Source organism: Indicator indicator, chromosome 5 (genome assembly GCF_027791375.1).
Source record: "Indicator indicator isolate 239-I01 chromosome 5, UM_Iind_1.1, whole genome shotgun sequence".
Classification (NCBI taxonomy): Eukaryota; Metazoa; Chordata; class Aves; order Piciformes; family Indicatoridae; genus Indicator; species Indicator indicator.
The window spans coordinates 25,253,324-25,262,573 of NC_072014.1; positions in this window are offsets into that span (position 1 = coordinate 25,253,324).

The window sequence follows — 9,250 nt, forward strand, 5'->3', positions numbered from 1 at the left end:
AGGCTGAAATGAAGTCATGCAGCCAGTCTCTGGGTTGTATCTGATCAGCAAAACATGACACATCTCCTGGAAGGGAGGGGACATCCAAGGAGGCCACAGGTACAAGAGGGACCACAGCAAGAACAGCTGAGCTGGAAGCAGCCAACACAGGCCAGCTGGGAAGAGGGACAATACCTGTAACAGCAGCAGCAGCAGTAGGGCTAACAGAAGCAAAAGTCGTCTTCTTGTAATGCACAAGGATGACACAGTGAAGAGCAAAAAGGGACTGCATCTCACCCAGGAAGTACCCATGGCTCCCACACAGCAGCTCACTGAACCTAGACTCTGCAAATCAACACAGCTCATGGAGCTGAGCACAAACCTGCAGCTGTGGGTCCTGCTGCTCCGGAGCTGCAGCCCAGGCTGAGTCAATGCCTCAGATTAGTTCTGCCAATTAGCAGCCCCATTCTTTACTAATTAAGGAGCAAAGCCTTCACTCTGCCAGCAGCTTTTCGGAAGAGTAGTATCAGGAAAAGGTTTCTGCATTTTAAATAATCTAAGAGCAGTTTGTCACTTCTGGTCACTGATGTATGTGCACTGCTTCCCACCTCTCTTTTGCCTCCCCCTTCCATCTGTTCTGTTCCTTTCTCCTCCCCCTGCTTGGCTGCTGCACAGCTTCTCTCCACTCTCCTGCACATCTCCCAACTTCAGAAATGCCCCAGGAAATGCCTGGTCCTTGATCTTCAAAAAGAAGCAGCTACCCAGTAGCAACCACAGTTCTTCACCATAGGAGTGGAGGGAGTGAACCTCCAACTTTTCTCCCACTCTTCAAGGTTGCCCTTTGCCACGAGCACAAGGTGCATGGGGAGAGGGCGGGTATGCATCCTTCCAGACTTCACTCTAAGCTCTCTCCAGGCTCAGTTTAAGAAGAGCTGCCCCCTGCTATTCCACCATGGGCAGTGCAGTCACTACCTTCTTCAGGTGAAGCAACAATCCTACAGTTGCAACTACCCAGGAACTTCTTACCAGCCTCAAAAATACATACTGAAGATCAGTTCAAAAAAGCCAGCACCACTTCCATGCCTTCTCTATGAGGTTTTCCCCACTTAAAACTTGAATTAAAACAAGTTTTAGAGCACATTACTCACACGGATACCTACAGGTTTGTATTCCCTGTCTCTGAACATCCCTGACATATCACAGCAATGGTGGCTTTCCTAGATCTTCTCTCTAGTCCTGAAAGAGAGAAGCAAAATGGCAAGTGCAAAGCCCCAATGTGGCCTTAGCAAAACTTTCACTGCCCAGCTAGCCACTCCACAATGAGTGAGGGAAGAGCTACTCCTGCCCTCAACTTGGACACCACTTTGAACCTCCTCTTCCCTCCTGCAACCAAATATATAGTAAAGCAGCTTCCTTGCATCTCCCTCCCTCTATTAAATTAGGCCAATGTCTTTAAGGCTGAAGAGGGGCTGATGGCAGCTGAGTAGCATTCAAGATCCATAGATAAGAGCTCATGGCCTCAGGAAGCCACAAGGATACAGCAGTCTATCGCAGAGACACCAGCTCCAACATCCTGCCTCCAAACAGTCACTATGCAATGTCATTTTGCAAAAGATCTTAGATGAGAGTCCTGAAACAGCATTTCTGCTGCAGTGTTTATTATGTATAATTTGTGATTATGTCCAACACCTTTTTGCATCTTGCCACATCCTTGACTTCAATAATTCTCTGCCACGTGGAGTTCTACCAACTACTCACACATTATATGGAAGCATACACTTTTTAATCAATCACTACGAAGCAGAAAATCTCTTTTTATCACAGTCAGAGGTGGAAGAACAGAGGAACCCAATCTACCTTCTCTGTCACATCCATTATTTTCTGCTCTTTTGCCATTTCACTAATAGGCTATTCTCAAGAGATTTTAAATTCTCCACGTGAGACATTTCCCTGGCGTTTGATAATCCTCAGTGTCCTTCCTTCAAACACCATACAGAAAGCAAGTGCAATGCCTCTGGGCTGAGATGCACTGTCAGCCAATCTGAAATAACAGTGCAAATGGGGAAAAAGGGGGATACAGCCCATGAAACTAAGAAGTTGGGGAATAGTAAAGACAGTAGAACCTATGTTTCACTATTTTCTCTTCTAAAATCACTAGGAACAAAGACATGTGCTAGTAGCAGCATCCAACTACCAGAGTGGAATGGCAGAATTGTGAATAACAACAGAGACACACAGAAGCTTTTAATAAACATCCCTGGAAAGCACCCCTCTTGCATCACACTGGGATGCTGACGTGCTTCCCCACATATTAGCCAAATGGAATTGATGTAAAACATTTTTCAAATCCACAGGTCCAAAAGTTCCCAGAGATCTGTCCAATGAAGTTTCTCACCAGCTGATACTCAGTTTTGATAAGCCTGGAAATGCTGAGAAAATTCCAAGAGACTGGAAGGGTCAGAGCCTAAATGAGGGCAGTAGCAGGATTATCCCAACTAACCATGGGTTGCTCAGCCTGACACTCCCAGGGAAATACAGAGGTTTTGCCTTCAGCATTTCCAACTTAAAGATACTCTGGCTTTAATTATTGTCCAGTGCTAGTGAACATGTCAAAAGAAATCTAGACAAGTTCTTCTTTTCCAAGCATAAGAGACAAATAGGGAAATAATAGATTCTCATGGCGCTAATCTAGAACACTATTCTGATAAAAGTCAGCCCTTGAGGACCCAACAGCAGCCAAGTGATCTCAAAAAAGCCTGAATGGGGAAAATCATGACTAATTGAGGGAGTTTCTAACTAAACTCTGCAGAGACAGGGTCAGTACTAGTTTGTATTCTCATCTAGGACTTAAAGTCAAAGGTATTGCTGACAGTGCTAGCAGACACGAGCATCTGGTAGATCAGTAAGGACCCACAAATGTAAGACCATCAGAGCAGTGTGAATTCCACAAGCCTGCTTGTTTGAACAAAACGAGATTAAAATACAGCCAAACAGAAAGGTCAGCTTCAGGGGAGAAGGAATGCAAGGAGCACTTCAAAAAGAGGAATGTCTTCTGGAAAGTCACAGATCCAAAGAGTATTGCAGATTTCTGAACAGAAACTCCCAAGACATTTGGTTGCAATGAGAGCTCATGCATGTCTGGGACATATAAACAGAAGTAAGGAAGTTTACTCCTTATGCTTTGAGGTGTGAGAAAGAAGCTTTCCAGAGAAAACTGCGGAAAAAACCCCACCAAAAATCAACCGTTTTTGCTATTCAGAAAGATCCCTTGTAACGCAAAAGTATTTGTGAAATGTTAATGTAATTATGTAGATTTGCCAGAGCTATGGCTGCCCTATCTAGCCCAGACACTGATAGGAGGGGGATCACAGCAGCATGTGGCCCAGCATGGGTTGCAGATCTCACCTCAGTCCCTGCATACTCAACCAACTAAACCCTGCTGTGAGAACTTTGCTGCCAGCAGTACTGAAACCACTGCTCTGCTACCTGCTGTCTCATCTTTCCCAACAACCCAGAGGCAACCTGGTGCCAGAGAACAGTTTCTTGCAGACAGTGATTTGGAATTAAACAACTCTCATGAAAAAGAAGAGTAGAACCCCAAAATGGATGGTGATGCCAGACACTTTTGAAATGAAGCAGGATTTATTTTAAAACAAGATTGTGTAACCGCTTGAAGAAACTGCAAAAAGCAGAGGATCCTCCAAAAACAAGCAGCTTTCCCAGGAAGTGTGATTCAGCCAAATCTTAATTATTGGCTCAAGACACAGGTAGCAGGAATAAACAGGACTAGTACACAGCCCTTGTACCCCTTCTCACCAAATATGCTGATTAATGTTACCTAAGAGAGGCCCTGCTACTGGTTCAATTGCTACAATAATTATTGCTAACAGGACCCAGAAGTACCCCAGACACTGTGCCGAGCAATGCACACCAGATGGGCCCTCCACAGGTGCTTTTCCTGGGACTCAGCTCTACAATACTGCTGAACTGTGTGTGAGCTCAGAGGGAAATGCAGAGACAGAACTGCAGAGCTTGGGATAACTGGAGGATAACCAGGAAACCCGGACTCACAGAAGTTTCAGTCCTAATGATCACATTTAAATAGCCTGCACGTTCTCCCTAAAGCAAAATGGGAAATAAGAAACTGTGAAACATTTGTGATTATTAGTTAAAAACAACTGAGGCAAGAAGTGAAAGCAAAGAGGTATACAAGGTGGTCTTGGGGCAGTGATGGGGCAGCTGGACCTGGGAAACCCGTCTCCCTTCAGACAGGGGTTCCCATGCAGTGCCTGCATCAGCCCACCCTCGCACTGCTGATAGGATCTGACAAGGTCACAGCTCACACAGCCTGGCTCCAGATGAATGCCCTGAGGAGGGAGCTAACAGGACTCCCGCTCTTCCGCCAGACACTTCTTCATGTCACCTTTGGCACAAGAGCTTTTTCCCCTGCAACTGCTGCTCCAGAACAGGGCAGCTGGGTCCTTTCACCCTACATCTGCCTTTTTATCACACGATTTTGGGGAGATGCAGCTGGGACAGAGGATTCTGTGTGCAGGAACATCCGTGCTACACCATCCCCCTTCAAGGACAGTGGTGCTTCTCTTTAATTGAACTACATAGACTACTTAGAGAGGGCTTGCTCTGGTTGGTATCGACTCAGTAAGCATTACATACACAGCATGGATGTAATAGTCAGCATTTCTTTTTCTTTTCCCAGTCTCTCCACATCCTCTTTTCTAAGAAGTCACAGTATTCTTGGTAAACTATGAGGAGGTTGTCAGGGAAAGTCACCAAAGCACATGTTTCTCAGAGGGGAGGAAAAAGGCTTAGTAGGAATACTCCTCCATGGAGCAGCCCCACTGCTGAAGACAATGGCTCTCTATCTACTGTTTCTTTCCAAGATGGAGTCTTCCTAAGCCAAAGGTTGTTAACACAAGAGCACTCAGCTCACTGTTATCTGGAAAGACAGCACATCACTCATGGTCAGCATCACCCAAGTCAGCCGAACCAATTCCCTCACCTCAGACAGGAGTCTCTGGAAGGATTCCCCAGGACATCCAGATCGGCTCCTCTCACAATAACTCCACTTCTCCCAGCTGCAGGGAGCAGTGGAAGGCAAACCAAGCTGTTGAAAAATCCAGTTCAGGATGCCGTACACAAGCCCTCCTCACCCAGCACAAGCCAGGCTTCCTGAAGACAATGATCTCTCAATGATGCAGCAGGGCAACTTCAACCAAGAGCTCAAAGCTGGTGAGAATCGCATGTGCCACCAAAAATCAGACCAGTCCTGTACCTGTTGTACCCAACAATGAGGCAGGCTACACACTACAGAGATGCATTTGCAGACAAGTCCCTTCAGCTTTTCTCCCTACCCACATACTCTGACAATGTTTACACACAATGAGTTTACACTAGGAGGTAAAGAGCCATCAGATACATGGAGGGCAGTGTGCACATCTGAGTATCCCATGGTTGGCAAAGGGCTACATTGTGCAGACTAACTGTTGGCTTTGTGAAGTATTCAGACACTTCCTAGTTACACTGAGCAGTCAGCACAGCTGCACAGCACCCAGGGCAGCACTGCCAGAGCAAAAGAGAACTGAAGAGCTGCTTCCTCTCCACCTCAGTTTGGGGCTAAGAAAGCAGCTCAGATGCATGCATGGTGGCAACTCAAGTAGCCTTTGTGCTTCTCCATGGACTTGACTCTGGGACTCCCCGATGGTCTGCATGTCTCCCTGGGAGAAGTGGTTCCTCCCCCCACCTCCAAGACAGATGCCCTAAGCCACAACAGACAGGCTGTAGCCAGGGGAGGATAAGGGACAGTAAGTGAAGACCAGGACTGCCATAGAGAGGACAGCTCAGACCACCACAGCCATGCAGGACATGACCACAGAATCCCCCCTCCCTTTCTCCTCCTATGTCAGGAAGCTTAAGGACTTTGGGGGATTTAGTTTACAACACAGATGAAAAAGGTTGCATTTCACCAAAAGGGCAATGAGGAAAACTGTTTAATCCTTAAAACACCAGTGTTTCTAGGCCAGTGACACATGAGCAGAAGGAAAGCAGCATCTGTGACTCCACTGGATGCTGCTGCTCAGTGCAGGCTGACCATGGAGACATGCTGGCTGGTCACTCCAACCAGAGAGCAGAGAGAGATGTGATGGGAGAAGTGTCTCCTTTAACCCTGGGCATGACATTCTTGCTCCTAGGGAGAACGGGAGAACGAGTCACATCCTCTGTGTCACCCCACATCCTGCCCACACTCCAGACATGAAGGGAAATTATCATCCTTCAGTGTGCCACAGCCCTGGCCTCCACAGCACCTTCTCCCTGTCTGGGCACAGGACTCGTTGCAGTAGCCAAGAAAGGAGACAGTGGAGCACACATACCATCTTGGCTCCTCAGCTCACAGCTGGCTGGACCAAAGCTGCAAACTCGACCCCAGGTGACAGAGCCACACATCTTTGTGCTGCACCATTTGCTGAGGACAAAAGTTTTCCAACCTGGGCCACTTGGGATGCTGCAGGGTAAGGGGGCAGCAGCACACACCAGCTCACAGTTCCCAGGGTCAGCAGTCAGAGGAAGGCACGGCACATAGAAGCCTTTCAGCAGCATCAAGCTGGCAACAACCAGCCAAAACTTTTCTCCCTTTGGCAAAGCCAGGACAATAAGTAGGTTGAACCCATCACTAAGCCACTTATCATAGATAAACTTCAAAGATTAGGAACAGCTCTGGTCTCCAGCACATTGAGGGAAGAACTACCAGGGAAGCTGAGAAGATGCATGGCATCCCCATTTAACCCCAGACACTGACCACATTGCTGAGTGTGGTATCTAAAGGCTGCAAACACTACATGGAACCCTTCTAAGGCAAGACTAACAACATGCTGAGGTTTAAACTATTCATTGTAAGGGACGACTTACATCCCCTGGGACAAGCTTGGCTTCTGTTGCAGCAGAAAGAGGTGGAGCAACTCCCTTCTGCTCAGGCGTTGCCCTCCCACCAAGAACCCCCCATGGAGAAGAAGGAAGAGTGACTGGGGTGCAGCAAATGCCAAACATTCCCGCTCCAGGGAAGCCAGTTCCCTCTCTCCCACCCCCACTGCCTTTCTTGCAAAGCCTAGTTTGATGCTTACTCACGCATGCTCGCCCTGGCTCTTCAGCCTTGGCTGCTCCACTTCACTGGGGTTTAAGACCATGATTTACAAGAGATGTAAGACTCCTTGAGAGTCTCTGGCTTCAAGACTGCCCCACAGCCCTTCCCCAGAAAGTTCTCCAGATAATGGCAGAATCACGCCTGGACAAGTGGAGCTGGACAAAGCAGGCAGTTCTCTGCTGGGTGCTACTTGCTGAGACATGCACCTCTGGGCATCCACTCTCCTGCCTCCCACTCCCATCAGGCACTTCAGGCTCTTTGGTGGCTACTCCTTTTGTAAGAGGCCAGAAGGTTCCTTGTGAAAGAGAGGCAGGCATAAAGGCTCTGGTGCAATGGCCCTTTGGGAAACCTTGGCCTTCATCTGATTAGATACAGGCAGCCCAGGCTTCCAGGAGCAGCAGGTTAATCAGTTAATGGCTGAAAGGATCCTGGGCGATGTGCTGCAAATGCTGCAGGGCAGCCTCAGCCACACAGCCCCCAGGGCAGCCAATCCTTCCTCGCTCCAGGGCCAGATCTGGGAAAACATCTGTTCTGATAAAGAAAGTGCTTCACTGGGGAGGGGGCAGGCCCAAGCTCATCAGCTCTTCTGGCCCACTGACACCAGGCTGCTCTGGAGAGGCTGCCAGTCCTCCCACCACACCCAGGACATGGCACGAGCTAGAAACTGGTTTAAGGTATTGGAAACCAATCAGGGGTTGGAGAGGGGTGGATGATTGATGCCCCTGGCTGGGCAGGGGAGGCTTTCAGAACTCAGCTGCAGAATGCAGGATGAACCTGTCACCCCATAGTGCCTGCTGTGCCCACTGCCAGTGCCATGGGCACCACCTGTAACTCATAGGACCAGCATGGGCTGGCCAAGCCTTGCATCCACCTATCCCTCACAACCAAAGGCAGCACCAGGCTGTGATGGAAACCTGTGAGTGCTCAGGCAAGGAAAGAGGGGGGTCTGGAATACAGGGCACTAGATCACATGCCTTACATCTGTACATGCCTTGCTCCTGTGCCACACGATGCCCAGAACAGCTGCTGTGAACTCCCGAGGAAAGGTCACTGCAGGCAGGCGTGGGACCAGAGCCCCCGTCTAACGGGTACAAGCCTGTGTCCGGAGAAGCCCGTTCTGCCTGCCTGCGTGAAGGTGACTGGGCAGAGACACGGAAAAGGCAGGGGACCGGGACGGACGCTCCCTCCTGTCGCACGCTTCGCGGCTCCTCCGCGGGCTCTGGCCCGGTGCCACGTGCGGCGCGCCGAGCCGTGACACGCACATGCAGGCAGGAGCAGGCTCCGGACCCCTGAGTCGCTCCAGGGGATTAGAGCAGCGTGCGAGCCCAGCCGTTTCTGGGCAGCCATGACTATCATGCGACAAATCCGCTTCTTGCTCTTGCAAGGAGCCCTGCGCCCGAGCAGCTGGAGCCGCACATCCCTCGGGCTCGGGCTCAGGCTCAGCCTCCCGGAACCCGTTCGGCCCCGCACAGGGGCTGGCCGGTGCGGCGCTGGGCCTGGGGAGCACGGGGGATAAACCCGCTGCATCTTAGTGCTCCAGAAAAAGTGCAACCGGGACTGAGACCCCCGCAGGGAACGCGGCATCCCGGCCCAGGGCAGCGCCCGGCAGCTCCGAGCCTGGGCACGGCACACGTTGATTGTCTCACGCCGGGACCTGACCCTGCCGCCCGGCCTCCGCCCGGCTCCCTCGCAGCCTCCTTCAGCCCCTGAGCCGGGGCGAGCAGGCAGGCGGGCAGCCCCGCCACCGCCGTCTCCCCCGCCACGGCCGTGCCCCTTGTCCCCGCAGCTGCTCACCTGACGGAGAGAGGCGTCCATCGGCGGTCCCGCCCCGCACCGAGCGCTGCCGGCCGGTTCTCAGCGCCGCATCGCCGCGGCCGGGCAGGAACAGCTCACCCGCCCCGCCGCCGTGCTGGCTCCGCCTCGCCGGCCGCGGGCAGCGAGGAGCGCCCGCTCCGCCCCGCTCCGCCCCGGTGCACTCAGGAGCCTGGGAGGCTGCTCACGCTGGCTAGGGAGGAGCGGCCAGCCCGAAGGTGGAGAATGCTGGAGAGGGTTTGAGGTGAGCCCGAGTGGCCAGCCCGAGAGTGGAGAGTGCTGGAGAGGGTTTGAGGTGAGCCC